Below are 17,173 nucleotides of genomic sequence, written 5' to 3'. Positions count from 1 at the left end.
CTTTAGTCAGCTTGCAGTAGCTTTGCAATAGATTTAAGGTGGAGGAGAATACTTTGCAATAGATTTAAGGTGGAGGAGAAAGATTGCACTCAAAGGTTGCTCATTGAACTAACAGAAAGAATGCCTCTTTGTTTCAGCCAGTGCAGATGAATGTTTTTCTGCTCATCCACTCCCATTCCACTTCACCTATGCATCCAGCTGATGAATAAGATTGGGTTATCCAGTATATTTGCAGAGAATTTCTAGCAATGCAGTTGTGATACACAGGTAATCCCTTTGTACTGTGGTGTGTCAAAAGAGATCACAATGCAGTTTTCTGCACTGTTGCATGTAGAAATTATCTACAGTCACTCTTCTCTCTGATCTGGTGCCACAGGAAAGCTCTATAGATATATAAAATGGCTTTCCTTCTTACGACTAGCATAAATAGGACCTCATGTGGGCTTGGTGAGATCACACCTGGAGCACTGTGTCCAGTTCTGGGTGCCACAATTTAAGAAGGATATTGACAAGCTGGAACGTGTGCAGAGAAAGGCGATCAAGATGATTAGGGGTGTGGGAATTAAGCCTTATGAGGAATGGTTGAAGGAGCTGCTTATGTGTAGCCTGGAAAAGAGGAGACTGAGAGGCATAGCGGTCAACTTTTCCCTTTTCTTGTGAGGACTCCTATTTTGAACAAGGGACTTTCCCTTAAAAAATAGGAAAAGTTGACAGCTATGCTGAGAGGAGATATGATAGCCATCTTCAAGTATCTACTGGCCACATGATACATACACTTTGAAAATACTTCAGCTTGTTTCCCTTGTCTTATATTCAAAAGAAGGAAAGAAACAAAAGGAAAAAAGGAGAGAAATTCAAACAAGCTAGAAAGTCCCAAGCTATTTATGAGACGTTGACCCAATACATACCTTACTAAGGAAGTGTGAGTTTCCCTAAATTCTGGACACAAACCTCTCTCTGGCAAGGTCTGTAAAAAGGGAGCCATGATGTGGGACAGCTGAATGATGAGACAGTTTCTTGTTGCAGTTATGGGAACAGTGTGGGACCACACGTTCGAGAAATAATGGATGGATTGGATTACACATGCTCTGTAGTCTTATGATCAACCACAACAAAAGCAGGATATAAATCCTAGAGTTGCTTCCAACTACGTTCTACTCAGAGTAGACCCCTGTCTACTCTTAAATTAAGTATTGTCCATTAATTTCAAAGAATCTACTCAGAATAGTACGAGGATGCAGCCTCTAACAGACTGAGCTACAGTAGGATCGCCACAACTTTGAGAGGTGGGTATGCATTGGTTATGCTTAATCTTGGTTGGAAGGGAGGTTGTAGCATCCGCCTGCCCCTCCATGGCTAAGGGTATCCTGTTAAAAGGATCTGCGAGGAGTGGCTCCTGTCCAATGCCCAGATGGGGACTAGGGCCATACTCCTCCTCCAATTGTGACTGCTTGGGGGATGCCCTGATTTGACGTAGGTCATAGAGCGATCCCCCCCTCCACTCACCAGCTTCACCTTTAGAATCACTCCCAGTGGACGAGCAGGAGTGACATGAGCCATTGATTACCACAATGCCTTTGGTCAAACCTCACATCTGTAACCAATAAAGTTTCATTTGATCCCCAAAACCAATATGCCATGTGTTGTCTAGTTATTCACACTTTAGGAAAAAGGGTGGTCATGGGCCCTTGATATGCAGCCGGATGAAAGCAGATTCCCACAAAATCTCACAACCACAACAACTAGCCTAGTGAGTTGTTAGGCAACAAGCCTAGCAGCTCACTTTTCCAAAGCACGTTGCAGAGTTGCAGGAGCAGGAGTCCTGATCTGGACTGGGGTCCTGGTGTAGATAGTTGGCTTTAACACTTTGCCCCACTTCAGTCCCAATTCCTGCTGTTTGCATTGGTTGTGTGTGTGTGGGGGGGGGGGATCTCCCATTCTCTCCAGTCAGGATTTCTAAGGTTGAAATATATTTTAGGGTCCATCTTATTTTTGAAATGTTAAGTTGTTGGAAACTGTTTTTAATATAATATAGCATTGTGTTTTAATATCACTATTGTATTTTAATTGTTATAAACTGCCCTAATATTCTTTTAAAGCCATCCAGGTTGGTGGCCACCACTGCCTTTTACAGAGGTTAATTTACTACAGCACAGCAAGGACATTTTCACCATCCTGACCAAAGTCTATTTTTAAGGGGCAAACTACAGGTGTTGTTAATTTTGTGTAAAGCAAGGAAGTATACCCATTCTACTACCCTCCACTCCAAAGGGCAGGTTTAGAGCAACAGTGACTTCAAAAAGCTTAATGAGCTACTGGGTGTGATCCCATGGTCAGAAATATCAAAGAGAAGGGAGTCTAAGAAGGATGGGAGTTTCTAAAAGGAGAAATATTAAAAGCCCAAAAGCAGGCAATACCAACAAGAAATAAAAGTGGGAAGCATCTAAGGAAACCGGTGTGGCTGCATAAGGAGCTTACAGATGAGGTGAGAATTGAGAAGAGAATTCTTGGAGAACAGGTAGGTCCCTACAGACTGGAGGCAGGCAAATGTTGTCCCCATCTTCAAAAAGGGGGAAAGGGTTAACTACTGACTGGTGAGTTTGACATCAGTACCAGGGAAGGTCCTAGAACAGATTATTCAACAGTCAGTTTGTGAGCATTTAGAAATGGAAATTGTGATTACTAAGACCCAGCATGGGTTTCTCAAAAATAAGTCATGCCAGACCAATCAGATTTCTTTTTTTGGATGGAATTACAAACTAGATGAATAAGTGAACTGCTGTGGATATAGTTTATCTTGGTTTCAGTAAGACCTTTGATTTGGATTTGTGGCTAGTTGACTGCCTGAACCCAAAGAGTACTCATTAATGGTCCCTCATCCTGGAAAAAAGTGACAAACAAGATGCTGTAGGGTTCTGTCCTGGGCCCGTTGTTGTTCACCGTCTTTATAAATAACTTGGATGAAGGAACTGAGAGAATGCTCTTCAAATTTGCAGATGACAACAAACTAGGATGGGTAGCTAATGCCACAGAAGAGAGAATCAGAATTCATAATGACTTTAACAGATTGCAGAACTGGGTGAACTGAACTTCACTGGGTGAAAATGAATTTCAATAGGTATAAATGTAAGGCTCTGCATTTAGGTAGGAAGAACCAGATGCATACAAATAGGATGGGGGACACCTGGCTTACCGGCAGTAAATGTAAAAAATATCTAGGGGTCTTGGTGGACCACAAGGTTAATGTGAGTCAACAGTGTCATGCAGCAGCAAAACAGGATAATACAGGCTGCATCAACAGAATTATTGTGTCCAAATCAAGGGAAGTAATTGTACCACTCTATTCTGCCTTGGTCAGACCACACCTGGAATACTGTGTCCAATTCTGGGCACCACAGTTTAAGAAGGATATTGACAAGCTGGAATGTATGCAGAGGAGGGTGACCAAGATGGTCAATGGTCTGGAAACTGAGCCTTACCAGGAGTGCTTGAAGGAGCTGGGTACGTTTAGCCTGGAAAAGAGGAGACCGAGAAGAGATATGATAAAGGTAAATGACTGACTCTGAGGTTGCGGCGCTCATCTCGCTTTATTAGCCGAGAGAGCCGGCGTACAACTTCCGGGTCATGTGGCCAGCATGACTAAGCCGCTTCTGGTGAACCAGAGCAGCGCACAGAGGGTAGGACTGGAGGGTAGGACTCAAACCAATGGCTTCAAGTTACAAGAAAGGAGATCCCAACTAAACATTCAGAAAAAACTTTCTGACAGTAAGAGCTGTTCTGCAGTGGAATGGTCTCCCTTGGGAGGTGGTGGACTCTCCTTCCTTGGAGGTTTTTAAGCAGAGGTTGGATGGCCACCTGTCATGGATGCTTTAGTTGAGAGCCCTGTATTGCAGGGGTTGGACTAGATGACCCTTTGGACAAATTCTAAACATTATACCAGCAAACTTGCGTTTTCAACATGTCTGCCAGTCAATGTGAATGCAGAGGCTGTAAGTGTTTACCGGAGAGAGTATCAGCAGGAGATGAGGGGGGTTCTTGAATCTTCCCACATTTGTCCATTTGCTCATACAAGGGCATTCAGCCTGACAGATTTCTATCACTCTGAGATCTATTTCTGTGTACATCTGAGGGGAAAACAATTTCAAAACATTCAAGGGAGCGTTTGTAGGGGAGAACTGGTGGGTGTGGAAAGTGTTACTTTGGTGTTGCATCCAAAGTTAGTCATACTCAAGAGTATACCCACGGAAGTTATTGGACAGGCTTAGCTTAGGTCTATTAAGTCCAACTCATCTGCCACAAGCAGAACTTAACATTGTGTACACACCATACATTCAAAGCAACCCCCCAAAAAGAATATTGAGAACTGTAATTTACTCTCACAGGATTCTTTGGGAAGAATCTTTAAGGAACTACACTTCCCAGGATCCTTTGCAGGGCAGCTTTAAATTTAAATTTATTGAGTTCTTGCAGCCAACCCAAACTGGATGAGAAACTTCATTCCCAAATGCAACTAATTGTTGGTAACTCTGATTGGCTCTGCCCCGAGATCTTCTGCAAATTTTCTGTCTCCAAGGGATGCTGATAGGATACCAGGTCATGAGGGGGAGTTTGGGGGAGGGCCCGGCAGAGGTTTTAGTAGCAGCTTTTGCCTCTGCCGACAGAGGTGCCTTCACAGAGGAGTGAGAGAAGTCGGGAGAAAGTTTGAGGTGTGAGACAGGTGTTGTAGCTGCAGCTGCAGCGCCCGCGCCCCTCTCGGCACTGTCCCATCTCCTAGCCGTGACTGGTCTTCGCTGCTATCCGGGTGCCTCTGGAATTAGAGAAGCAGGCAAGTCACCCCTCCTGCTTCCTCTCGTTCTCCCACTGCCGCTTGACAAGTCTCCCCATTTGCTTGTGGGTCCGACGCAGCCATGTCCCCCCCGTTCTTCGCTGCCGCCACCGTCAAACGCCTGCTGGCCTGGAAGATGTTTACTTTCAACGAGCAGGAAGGCAAGGTGTACGAGAATGCTGTCAAGACCTTGGTGAGGAAGACCCACGCCAGTAAGCAGCTGGGGGAGCTGGAGAAGGCTATCAGCACTCAGAATCCTGGCACCAAGTGCATCACCATCACCAGACCTCTGTTTGAACAGATGTATGCATCCTGTGGAAATAACTTCCCGCACACTCTCTTCTGCCGGCTGTGGCGATGGCCAGAGGTGCAAAGCCATGATTTGCGTAGCATGGAGACGTGTGCAAATGCCTATAAAAAACTAAAGTCTAAAGTCTGTGTGAATCCGTATCACTTTGAGAAAGTGGAAAAGCCAGAGTGTGCCAGTGAGCCAGTATTCACATTGCTCCAGAGCTCCAGTGCTCCAGTGGGCCCGCCAATACAGCCAGAAGCTCCAGCTTCATATCTTCCATTGGAGGATCACAGCTACCATGCTCCAGGAAACTCTAACCTCCAGGCAAGCTTTGTCCCTGGAAGCAGCACCTCTGGCCCTGGAAGCAGCACCTTTCTCCCTGGAAGCAGCACCCTTGTCCCTGAAAGCAACACCTCTGGCCCTGGAAGCAGCACCTCTGGCCCTGGAAGCAACACCTCTGTCCCTGAAAGCAGCAACTTATCCCCTGATATCAGCCTCATTTTTCCTGAATTCAGCACCTTTTCCCCTGGAAGCAGCACCTTTGTCCCTGAAAGCAGCACCTCTGGCCCTGGAAGCAACACCTCTGGCCCTGAAAGCAGCAACTTTTTCCCTGATATCAGCCTCATTTCCCCTGATTTCAGCACGTTTGACCCTGAAAGCATCCCCTCTGGCCCTGGAAGCAGCACCCCTGGCCCTGGAAGCAGCACCTCTGGCCCTGAAAGCAGCACCTCTGTCCCTGAAAGCAGCCCCTCTGGCCCTGGAAGCAGCACCTCTGGCCCTGGAAGCAGCCACTCTGTCCCTGAAAGCAACACCTCTGTCCCTGAAAGCAACACCTCTGTCCCTAAAAGCAGCCACTCTGTCCCTGAAAGCAACACCTCTGTCCCTGGAAGCAGCACCTCTGGCCCTGAAAGCAGCAACTTTTTCCCTGATATCAGCCTCATTTTCCCTGAATTCAGCACCTTTCCCCCTGGAAGCAGCACCTTTTTCCTTGAAAGCAGCATCTCTGTCCCTGGAAGAAGCACCCATGTCCCTGGAAGCAGCATGTCTGTCCTTGGAAGCAGCACCCATGTCCCTGGAAGAAGCACCTCTGTCCCTGGAAGCAGCACCCATGTCCCTGGAAGCAGCACCTTTTTCCCTGGAAGCAGCATGTCTGTCCTTGGAAGCAGCACCCATGTCCCTGGAAGAAGCACCTTTTACCCTGAAAGCAGCACCTTTGTCCCTGTCCCTGGAAGCAGCACCTTTGTCCCTGTCCCTGGAAGCAGCACCTTTGTCCCTGTCCCTGGAAGCAGCACCTCTGTCCCTGGAAGAAGCAGCACCTTTGTCCCTGTCCCTGGAAGCAGCACCTTTGTCCCTGTCCCTGGAAGCAGCACCTCTGTCCCTGGAAGAAGCAGCACCTTTGTCCCTGCTGGAAGCAGCACCTCTGTCTCTGGAAGAAGCAGCACCTCTGTCTCTGGAAGAAGCAGCACCTCTGTCTCTGGAAGAAGCAGCACCTCTGTCCCTGGAAGCAGCACCTCTGTCCCTGGAAGTAGCACCTCTGACCCTGGAAGCAGCACCTCTGACCCCAAAAAGAGAACCTCTGCCCCTAAAATGAGAACCTCTGTCCCTAAAAAGTGCACCTCTAAAAGCAGCACCTCTGTCCGTAAAAGCAGCACCTTTGTAGAAACACCATACACTGTGCTTCATTGTTGTCCTGAGAGTACAGCAGCCAGCACTAGTAGTAGTAGCCAGCAGGAAAAACCTGAAGCTCTGGTGATCCCTGGACCCAGTAATGTGAACATCAAGCCCATCCCGTACTCTGAACCAGCCTTTTGGTGTTCCATCACCTACTACGAGCTCGGCCAACGGGTTGGGGAGAGCTTCCATGCTTACCAGCACTCTGTGATTGTAGATGGCGGTACCGACCCTATCAATGCTGAACGTTTCTGCTTAGGCCAGCAGACCAATATCCACCGTGATTCTGAGGTGGAGCAAGCCAGAATGTACATCAGGGAAGGAGTGAGACTCTGCTATGAAGACGGGGACGTGTCTCTGGAGTGCCTTAGCAAGACTCCCGTTTTTGTCCAGTCTCTCATGTGTAACCAGCGCTATGGAGTGCTTCCGAACACTGTTATCAAGATTCCAAAAGAATGCAACTTGAAAATTTTCCGTAAGGATGTATTTGGTGAAAGTTTGTCCAAGGCTGCAACCCGGGGCTTTGAAGCGGTCTACCAGCTGATGAAGATGTGTATCATCCGAATGAGCTTCGTCAAGCCCTGGGGACTTGAACACAAGCGGCAGACACTCACGAGTGTTCCCTGCTGGATTGAGATCCATCTGAATGGCCCCTTGCAGTGGTTGGACAAGGTCTTGAACCGGCTTGGTTCTCCAACCACCTGATGTTCCAGCAAGTATTACAGAAGTTAGAAGCAGAAGCCAAGACCAGGAAATGGAATTCGTTTCACTCCTGGCAGAGAGAAACCTAAGTTATAATCAGTATCATTAGGCTCATTTCTATCTTGCTTTTTTGGTTGTTGTTTTTCTGGACCAAAATAGAAGTAATAGATTTAAAACAGTAGATATATAAAAAAATCTATTTGAAATATAAATATATTTAATATGTCTAGCTCAGTACTAAGCACTTGACCACAGGCAGATGTCCTTTGCATCTGTGTGATGATACCAGCTTTCACTTATGCATCTGAGAAGCTTGCTGGATGGGCTGCCAAACAGGGGATACCCGGGAGCAAATGTAGTGGGAATCCCTTAATGTTGCAGAATAATGGGACAAGGTGTTTAAGGAGATTTCTCTAACAGCAGATAAAACTCTTGTCTCATCTCTGCATCTGGTGCCTTAAATACCTTAAAAACAAGGAACTCACCCCTCGCCTTTCGATGGCAGCAATAATGTACGTTACAACGTTTTGAAAAATATTGAGTTAGTCAGTTTGGACCATTGGTCCTCAAGCGTCTGGCAAGAAAAAAAAAATCCCCATAAACTGCAAGTCTCTAGGGGTTCTAGTAAAAAAGGTAGGCTTTTTGTAATAAGCTAGACTTTTTGTTTGATTTCATATTATTTATGAATAAGGTTCTTCAAGCCTATGCTTAAGTATGGTTACATGAAAATACAATTGACAAAATTTAGCACTTATGCTATTTGATTTAATAATATTTTTTCTTATTCTTATTATTTCTAATCAATGGTGCACAAATAAGAAAGAAAATGGTGCACACATAAGAAAGAAAGTAAATTAATATTTTTGTTTGGTTATTTTTGAGTTCAAAAGTATTGCTAATGACTGCATAAATTTTTTTAAGGCTGTGTAGTAAAAATGACAGGCTTTTTGCAATGCTGTCTGATTTCATTTTGTCTTTGAATATACAGTCTATGCTAAAGTATGGGTTACATGAAATTACAATCAACAAGATTTAACAGACTCATGCTCTTTGATTTTCCCCTCAATCTTATTAGAGCTCTATTAATTTTTGATATATTCATTATATTTTACTCTTATATTTCTGTTCACGTGGTGCAGACGTAAGAAAGCAAGCAAATTAAGATTAGCATCTTTGCTTGAGCCACCTCTTGAGTTCAGCATATTGCTAATTACTGTAGGATTTTCTTTTTCAAATATGTGCAAGTACTTGTTAAGTACAGCAAAATATTGCTAAGATTTATGTTCCATGTCTGCACTGATCCTGCATGGTGATTTTTTCTCTCTCCCCCCCCCCTTATTTTTCCTTCTGTTAGCTTTGAAAGTTCAATAAACAAAAAGTTCAATAAAACAAAAAGTTCAATAAACAAAAGGTCTCGGGCTCAATCTTTGGCATCTATAGCTAAAAGGATCAGATAGCAGATGATGGGGAAAACCTTCATTTGAGATCCTAAAAAGAGTAATAGAAACATAGATTTGTAGGGTTGGAAGGGACACAGAGGGTCATTTAGTCCAACCCCCTGCAATGCAGGAATTTCAGCTAATGCATCCATGGCCATCCAAACCTCTGCTTAAAAACTTACAAGGAAGGAGAGTCATTGCCAGTCAGAGTGGACAAAACTGAGCTAGGTAAAGAGAGTTCTAAGGCAAAGTGCTGGGGTGTGTCAAGATCAAAAGCAAATAAAAACATTGTTGGGTCAACTCTTGCCTTACTTTTCAGACTAAGAAATAAATTACTGACCAAATCTGGGCTAGAGAAACAATGGCCAGCTGGGGTCCCAGCTTGAGTTAGGAAATTAAAAGGAAGTTTGTATGGAAGGTGCTTCTCCCTGGAGTTTTGTGGAACAGACAGACTTATTAAAATACATTTAAAATATCTAAAGTGCCAAGACAGACACATGAAGTACAAACTGTACATAGTGACACATCTGTGCAATTCCATTTGCCATAGCAGTGAGATTTAATTGGGGAGAGGCTGTATCCTTGGTGTTAAGTGCTCCTGAATAACATGTTTCCAAACAGTGCATTTAGATATTCTTTCTCTCATTAAGGCTTTGAGGACTCTTGTACAATGGGCAAACATTTTCATCTCTGATGAAGTGCAGTTTCAAATCTACAGAAGTGTATGAAAATTAAAGCAATGATTCTCCCATTCATCTCTCAGGATGTTGATGCCTGCTGAAGCTAAATGAATGTTTTAAGATATTCCTTTGCAGAATATATGTCCCACGAAGCCAAATGCATTCAGCCAGCCCTGCCCTGTAAAGCCCTCCTTTATTTTGCAGTCCCAGAAAAGCAACAAAAAGAGAGAGGTCCTCAGTGGACTGTCAAGCATCACTGTTGAATTGCAGAAGATGGCATGGTTGGGTGGCTGTGATCACCTCGCTTCTGGTTGGCTGTGTCACTGCTGCTTACCATGATGTAACAGACTGAGGTTGAATCCTGACAAGACAGAAGTACTGTTTTGGAGGGACAGGGGGCGGGCAGTTGTGGGGGATTCCTTGGTCCTGAATGGGGTAACTGTGCCCCTGAAGGACCAGGTGTGCATCTGGTACACCAGCTCCATCTGGTACACAGGCTGAGAGCCTACCTGCCTGCAGACTGTCTTGCCAGAGTGGTGCATGCTCTAGTTATCTCCCGCTTGGACAACTGCAATGCATTCTACATGGGGCTACCTTTGAAGGTGACCCAGAAACTGCAATTAATTCAGAATGCGGCAGCTAGGTTGGTGACCGGGAGTCAGTGGCGTAGCGTGGGGGGTGCCAGGGGTGCCGGCCGCACCGGGTGCAACATCGGGGGGGGGGCGAGTCCAGAGGGAAAGGACAAGTTCCTTCCTCCGCCGGGCTCCCCGCCGCCGCCTCTGCGCTCCACTCACTGCTCGCAGGAGGAGCAGCCGCTGCAGCAGCGCCGCCGCCGCCACCGACGCCTGGCCGGGCACGGGCAGCCTCCGCACCCCGCCGCCGCCGCCATCCCCTCGGCCCAGCCACAGGCGGCGGCTGCTTCTGCCGACAGGGAGGGAGAAGAGCTCCGAGGGGCCTCGCCGCGCCCTGCGCTCCCCAAAACCCTCTGAGAGGAAGCCGGCGGGCGGGCGAGGGTCTCCCGGTGGAAGGGGGCGCCGCTGGCTCCGGCTCTCAGCGCAAGTCTCAGCCGTGGGGGGGGGGGCGGGCGAGGACGGAGCACGGCTGGAAGCCCCCGGACCCAGCCGGGAGGAGGCGAGGCGCTCGCCAAGCCCGGATCTGGAGCGCCTCGGAGCGCGGACTCCACCTACAGCCCAAGGAGAGGAGGGGGCGGGGAGGCGCCCGAGGGGAGGGGGCTTCGGCTGCCTCGGCTCGCGAGGGCTCCGCAAATAATAAATTTAATAAATTCCTGCTGAGCCTTAAGGGGGGGGTCCTTGGCTCCTTCGCTCGCCCCCAGCCCCATGGCGTAGCGTGGGGTGGTGCAGAAGGGCCGGCCGCAACATCTGGGGGGGGGGCACTCGCACTGGAGTGCTAAAATCCACGGGTTAGGGGGCGCAAATTACTTGCCTTGCCCCGGGTGCTGACAACCCACGCTACGCCACTGCCGGGAGTGGCCAACGGGACAAGACCGGTCCTGAGAGATCTGCAGACCTTTAAAGCCCTAAATGGCCTCGGTCCTGTATACCTGAAGGAGCATCTCCACCCCCATCATTCAGTCCGGACACTGAGATTCAGCACCGAGGGCCTTCTGGTGGTTCCCTCATTGCGAGGTTACAGGGAACCAGACAGAGGGCCTTCTCAGTAGTGGTGCCCATTCTGTGGAACACCCTCCCTTCAGACGTGAAGGAAATAAGCAGCTATCTTCTCTTTAAAAGACATCTGAAGGCAGCCCTGTTCAGGGAAGTTTTTAATATTTAATGCTGTACTGTTTTTAACACTTGATTGGGAGCCACCAGGAGTGGCTGGGGAAACTCAGCCAGATAGGTGGGGTATAAATAAATTATTATTATTATTATTATTATTATTATTATTATTATTATTATTATTAAATAATAAATTATTATTATTATTATTATTATTATTATTATTATTTAGAAAGGGAAGAGGTGAGATGGCGGTGAGGTTGGCAGCTTGCAAATGTGCTGGCAGAGCCAGTCTGCACCAACTTCAGGCCTTCCTCCCTTTCAGCAGGGTTACACCAACTGGGGGTCAAACAATCACTGCCGCCCCACATGTTGTCCACTACTGCTGTTAAGTATGTTGGTTTGAAAGCAGCAGCAATTCACATACATTTTGACAATGGAAACTGGTGTGCTTTGGGACTGGTAGGGCAAAAGGCAGGAAGGCTACAGCCAGTATTACACAGAACCAGTTACTGCTGCTTCTGTTCCCATCCTCCTCCCTGCTGAGCTCTGCAAAGACAACACTGAGATTGAAGAGAATGAGGATGGCAGTCACTGCCAGCTCCTGGGCAGGTTTTAAGTAAGGAAGTCAGCAGGTGGAAGCTGGCTGAGGGCAGGCTGAGGATGGTGGTGCCTCATTCATCCCTATGGATCAGGCTTCGCTTCATTCTGGAGAGACTATCTGAACGTGTATCTCCACTCCTTGCTGAAAATGTGTAGGCTGATGTTAGATGGCACGAGCCGGCTTTGTGGATTTATAAAACAGATATTTCTTTATGTTGCAATTCATACTGACAATAGGCCCAATCCATGCAGATGTTGGCCAAGACTAGCATATTCATGTCCTTTTCCTGAAGCCTGTTTTTCAGAGATGCAAGTTAAGTGCAGACATTCATCAGTATTCAGTCTCTTAAATAACACTCCTCTGACAGTCAGCTGAGTTGTAATCCCAATCTAAAAGCACACTTTTTTTTTCCCTATCAGGAGTTGGGAGCAATTTGCAGTTGCCTCTTTCATAACCTATGAAAATTAGCTGAAGTGTTAAATCTCATTGATGAGTTAGGAACTGTAGCATCACAGCATCACATCACAGCATTCTCTTCCATTTTCCATTAATATATTATTTTGTTTCTGTAATTAGTTTCCTTCTGAGCAATTGAAAAAACTTCTTATTTAGTTGCTTTCAAGTGTGCACATTTAGCCTTTGATCCCTGCTGTTCCCTTGATGGAATTTAATGCAGTTTTTCCGCCTTTTTCAGTGGAATTTACCCCCCGCCCCCTACATGAGATGGTGCATTCTGCTCAATTAAAATACATAATAAGGAAAACAGCAATGTGTGTGTACAATTTGATGAAGTCAGAAGTTATTTTGCAGATCTTTGCATTCACCTCTGTGAAAACATTACTATCTGTGTCCAGTGGCAGCATCTGGCTTGACAGGTGCTTCTTTAGATATTATATCTTTTATAAATGTAGCCCACACATATTAAATTCTACACTAACAATATCATAGGTGCTAATGTAACAATGCACAAGTTGTCTGATTAGGAAATTAACCCTGCTGCCAGGCATCTTCATGCTACTGGACATGATCCAGGCAAATACTTAGAACTTAGTTGTCTTAATTGGAGAATGAAATCAAAGGGACTGAGAAGTGCTTAACTATGGGTTGTACTCAGTGATTGCACAGCACATCAAATGAGTTTTTCAATGGTGGTGGAGATATCAATACTGGCAGAGAAATCCAAATTTCTTTTGCTCTGGGCTGGGTCTTTGGGCAGCGGTCCATCTAGCAGCAACGCTGACCTCTGACATCCTCCTGTCACCTGTGGAGTGATGCCAGCATTGTTCAAAAGGTGCAGAGATTCCCCTTCTGCCTGCAGATATGCTGCCAGAGATTCACCAGGCAGTAGAAAGCCTGAAAAGAGGATGTTCCAAGTTGGGGTTGAGCTAGTCTGGGATCCATTGGATCCCAAGCCAGTGCTGCTGCCATCATGTCTTGGCTTTGGGCCTATGGCTGTGCCAGCTCCAGGTCAGAGCATCTATAAGTCTGTCCTTCACCTTCCACTCTGGCTGCCACTCTCTGTAAAAGACCCACTGGGCTACGTGGGCGGTTATGACTGCTTCCTAAATTCATGAGATTTCTTGGAAAAAATTATCATCAGCAGTCCCATTCTTTTAAATACACTTTCTGAAGGGGGGGGGAAGCACTTTTCTCCAGTGAGTTCCACAATCTGTCTCTAACTTTCCCCTCTTGAATGGTTTGCTTAGAGATGGTCTGGAGATACTTAATAAAGTTCTACAGCTGAAGCAGCTTTGGATTTGTATGCTGTCTTGGGAAGCCACATGAAAGCTGCTCTGAGATCCAGGGAGTAAGGTCTAAGTAAAGTAAAGTGAAAACACTTATGGGATTTAGTTTACTTACACTGTGATAAACATCCTAATCAATCTCTTGAAGCCTTCCCCATGAGTTTCTGAGTCTTGAGTTGTCCAAGGACTTCTTCACACTTGACATCTTCTCCTACACAGAAGCTCAATCCATTCTGGGATAGATGAGCAATGGTCCAAGATCTTCATGAAATACATGGGAGATTCTTGCAACAAAACCAGACCAATCTCATGATAGAAATGCAAATAGGTTGAGTGCATGAGCTTCACTCAACTTGTCTTCAGGGATCAGTGAATTAAAATGGTGGTTGTTTGCCTATTAAGCTAGGTGTTCCCTTTTCTCCTATCAATATTCAGCTCTGTGTTCCAGGATGTGTATGAAGCCAGTTGGGAATATGGCTTAGATTGAGCCCAAGTACTTCCAGACACAACCCTTGGTTTCCTCTTCGGTATGCAGTTCCTTAAATTTTCAGCAGCAAGTTTTCCAGGAGGGGGAGGGGGAGAACAACTACAGGAAGAGTGAACCAGAAGGCACCATGATGTTGGTTCCAGGTTGCAAAATGCTCTCAATGGGTCCTTCTTCTTGCAATTGTCACTTGGTATTTTGTCCAATCTCTACCACTGATGAGAGATAAATGTTAGAGGAGTAAGGAGTCAATGGAAGCTGCTGTTACTTTGGCTCACTCCAGTCGCTGGCTGATCCTCTTCCTCAGAGCAGGTGGAAATGGCAAGAGCAGCAGCAACAGGGCCCAGGCTGCTCTGGTGATCACCGCTGGCCCTTGGTAGGCCCAATGGTCCTTGACATCTGTCCTGGTACACACAAGTTTTCATGTTGATCCTCAGAATTTTGACATGTGAATATCTTGTGAATGCTGCAACTGTACTCCACCCCTTTCCATTTTTAAATTGCATGCAGTTTTGATGAATTAATTTCTGCCAGGGAACGGCAACCAATGCCAGGTCTCTCATGAGTTCACATAAGACCATCCCATTTTGCCCAACATTCTGCTCTTACAGTGGCAACCAGATGCCTATAGGAAGCCCAAAAGCAGGACCTGAATTCAACAGCACTTACTTTACCTTGCTGATTCACCTGCTTAATGCATTCACCAATCTATTGGATTAATGCACCTATTTCTCAATACATGCTTGTTCCACCAATGCATTACCTTTGTTTATTGACTAACGTTTCACTAATGTTTACAGGTATGTCTTAAAAATGTCACATATGATAATCTCATAAAGAAGAAGAAAGTAAAAAATAAGGGGTAACTCCATCTTGCATCCCTTCTTCAAAGTTGGAGGAAAATCACCTGTTCAGGTCTGATCTTTGTGCTTGAACTTCATGCCCATCACTTGGACTTGATTTGCTAGTGAAATTGTTCTGTGTCTTCCATCACATGTCTTTTATTTCCCGGCCCTTTATTGTCTGCCTCTGTTTGGCTCTTGGAGAGAGATAATTGGGCAAATGATCGACATCAAGTCATTTGTTAAAAAAGAAGTGTGCTTGTTTTATCTGAGCAAATAATTATCTGGGAAAGTGCTTGAATCTTGCTTTTTCTTTTTCTTTTTACAAGACCTAGTACTCAGATATTGTCAGAATACTGTCAAATAGTTCAAGGTCTGTTAAGGTATGTTGGCAAATTACATTAATAACTTGCAAGGACTTCTCTTTCTTTCTCCCATGTCCACTGGAAATTCTGAGATGTCAAGGTAGGTTTTCACTGGTCTGTTTAGATGCCACTGGGGCTACAGCATAAATGACAAAGGCACATATGGGAGTGCACACAGGTCTCTCCTATGCACATACACAATTCTGTAGCACTGTCTAAACCACAATCAGTCCACCAAGCATTGTGCCTATGCAACCTGCATAAATAATAGCAGATGATCTATCAGAGTGCCATACACTTCTCTCTGATACAGCATTTATTTTTTCTATTACTGGGTTGGAAAAATCAGCTAGTTGCATTGTTTTTAGAAACACAGGAAGTGGCCTTATACTGATTCAAACCATTGTCTGCACTGCATTGTCTACCCTGATTGGCAGTAGCTTTCTAGGGTTTCACATAGAGGTATCTCCCAGCCTTATCTGCAGGTGTTGAGGACTGACCGTGGGAGCTTCTACAGTGGTACCTCAGGTTACAGATGCTTCACGTTACAGACTCCGCTAACCCAGAAATAGTACCTCGGGTTAAGAACTTTGCTTCAGGATGAGAACAGAAATCGTGTGGCGGCAGCGGGAGGCCCCATTAGCTAAAGTGTTGCTTCATGTTAAGAACAGTTTCAGGTTAAGAACGGACCTCCAGAACGAATTAAGTTCTTAACTGGAGGTACCACTTTATATGCAAAACAGATACTCTAGTGGTGAGCTGTGATCTTTCCCTAGCAGGCAACAGAAGCACAGTTTGGTCTCACTGTAGCAAACTACCACTTGGTGAAATTGTTGCCTGCATTCAGTCCCCAAACAAACTAAGCAAAAATTCTTCCTCTGAAAAATATTCTCATAAAGGAAAATAAAATGTGCTTCATCTCACTGTATCATTAAACAATAAGATATATGGCATGCCATCCCAGTCATGTCTACTCAGAAGTGAGCCCCACTGAGTTTAATGGGACTTATTAATATAAGTTTGCTAAGGACTGAAGCTTCTAAGCACATTCTTATTTCAAATTAAAAAGTAATGCAAATCAAACACCTTTTGTAGCAGGGATAATTATCCTAACACGAATGCCAAACCACGGTGAACAGAACGGAACAAAGCTGAAAATCAGAACCCTGGTATCTAGAGAAGTGAAGCATGGCATTTGGCATGCAATGCTACTTACCGTATTTCTTCACTATTCTAAGAGAATGTTTACATGTTAACTTTTCATCCACAGGAGTAAGGTAATCTGTGATTCAAGAGTTCACAGATATCACTGACTTCTCTAGGGCCTTGGTTAAGACTGTGAATAAAGAGAGAATGCAACCTTCTACTAAAGCCTCGATAGCCATGTACAATGAGCATTGGTACTCACCTGTGAATACTGACAATCCCAGATGAATTTTGGGAATGTCCAATAAAGATATCCCCACCCCTCAAAACACACACACTCTGGGGGCATTCACCACAATAATGATTTAGCTGAGCTTCAACATTCACTTTGCATCTCTTGAGTTTTAGGATATTTACATAATTTGCTTGAGATTGTCAATATACAAACTGTATATTGGAATTCATTCTTGAGGAAGCATCAGTTCAATATACATAGGGACACAGGAAGAGCCAGCTGGAGCGGGCCAATGGGTAAATGGATTTAAAAAAAAATGGGGGGGGAAATGACCCTACTGTGAGTGTCTACTATAGACTTCCAAGCCAGACTGAAGGCTTGGATGATGCCTTCCTAGAGCAGGT

At 45.3% G+C, this 17,173-nt stretch overlaps 1 pseudogene across 1 annotated transcript; it reads left to right on the top strand.

Annotated features, from left to right (window-relative positions):
• Nucleotides 1-6,251: 6,251 nt before the first annotated feature.
• On the top strand, nt 6,252-10,262 carry LOC309355059 (mothers against decapentaplegic homolog 3 pseudogene; annotated as a pseudogene). The gene has a single exon. The product of its transcript is annotated as a mothers against decapentaplegic homolog 3 pseudogene (transcript).
• Nucleotides 10,263-17,173: the final 6,911 nt, after the last annotated feature.

This window comes from Podarcis melisellensis, assembly GCF_964234715.1.
Source record: "Podarcis melisellensis genome assembly, chromosome: 13".
NCBI lineage: Eukaryota > Metazoa > Chordata > Lepidosauria > Squamata > Lacertidae > Podarcis > Podarcis melisellensis.
The sequence above is the reverse complement of the archived record's forward strand: the minus strand, read 5'-3'. Positions and strand labels throughout refer to the sequence as shown.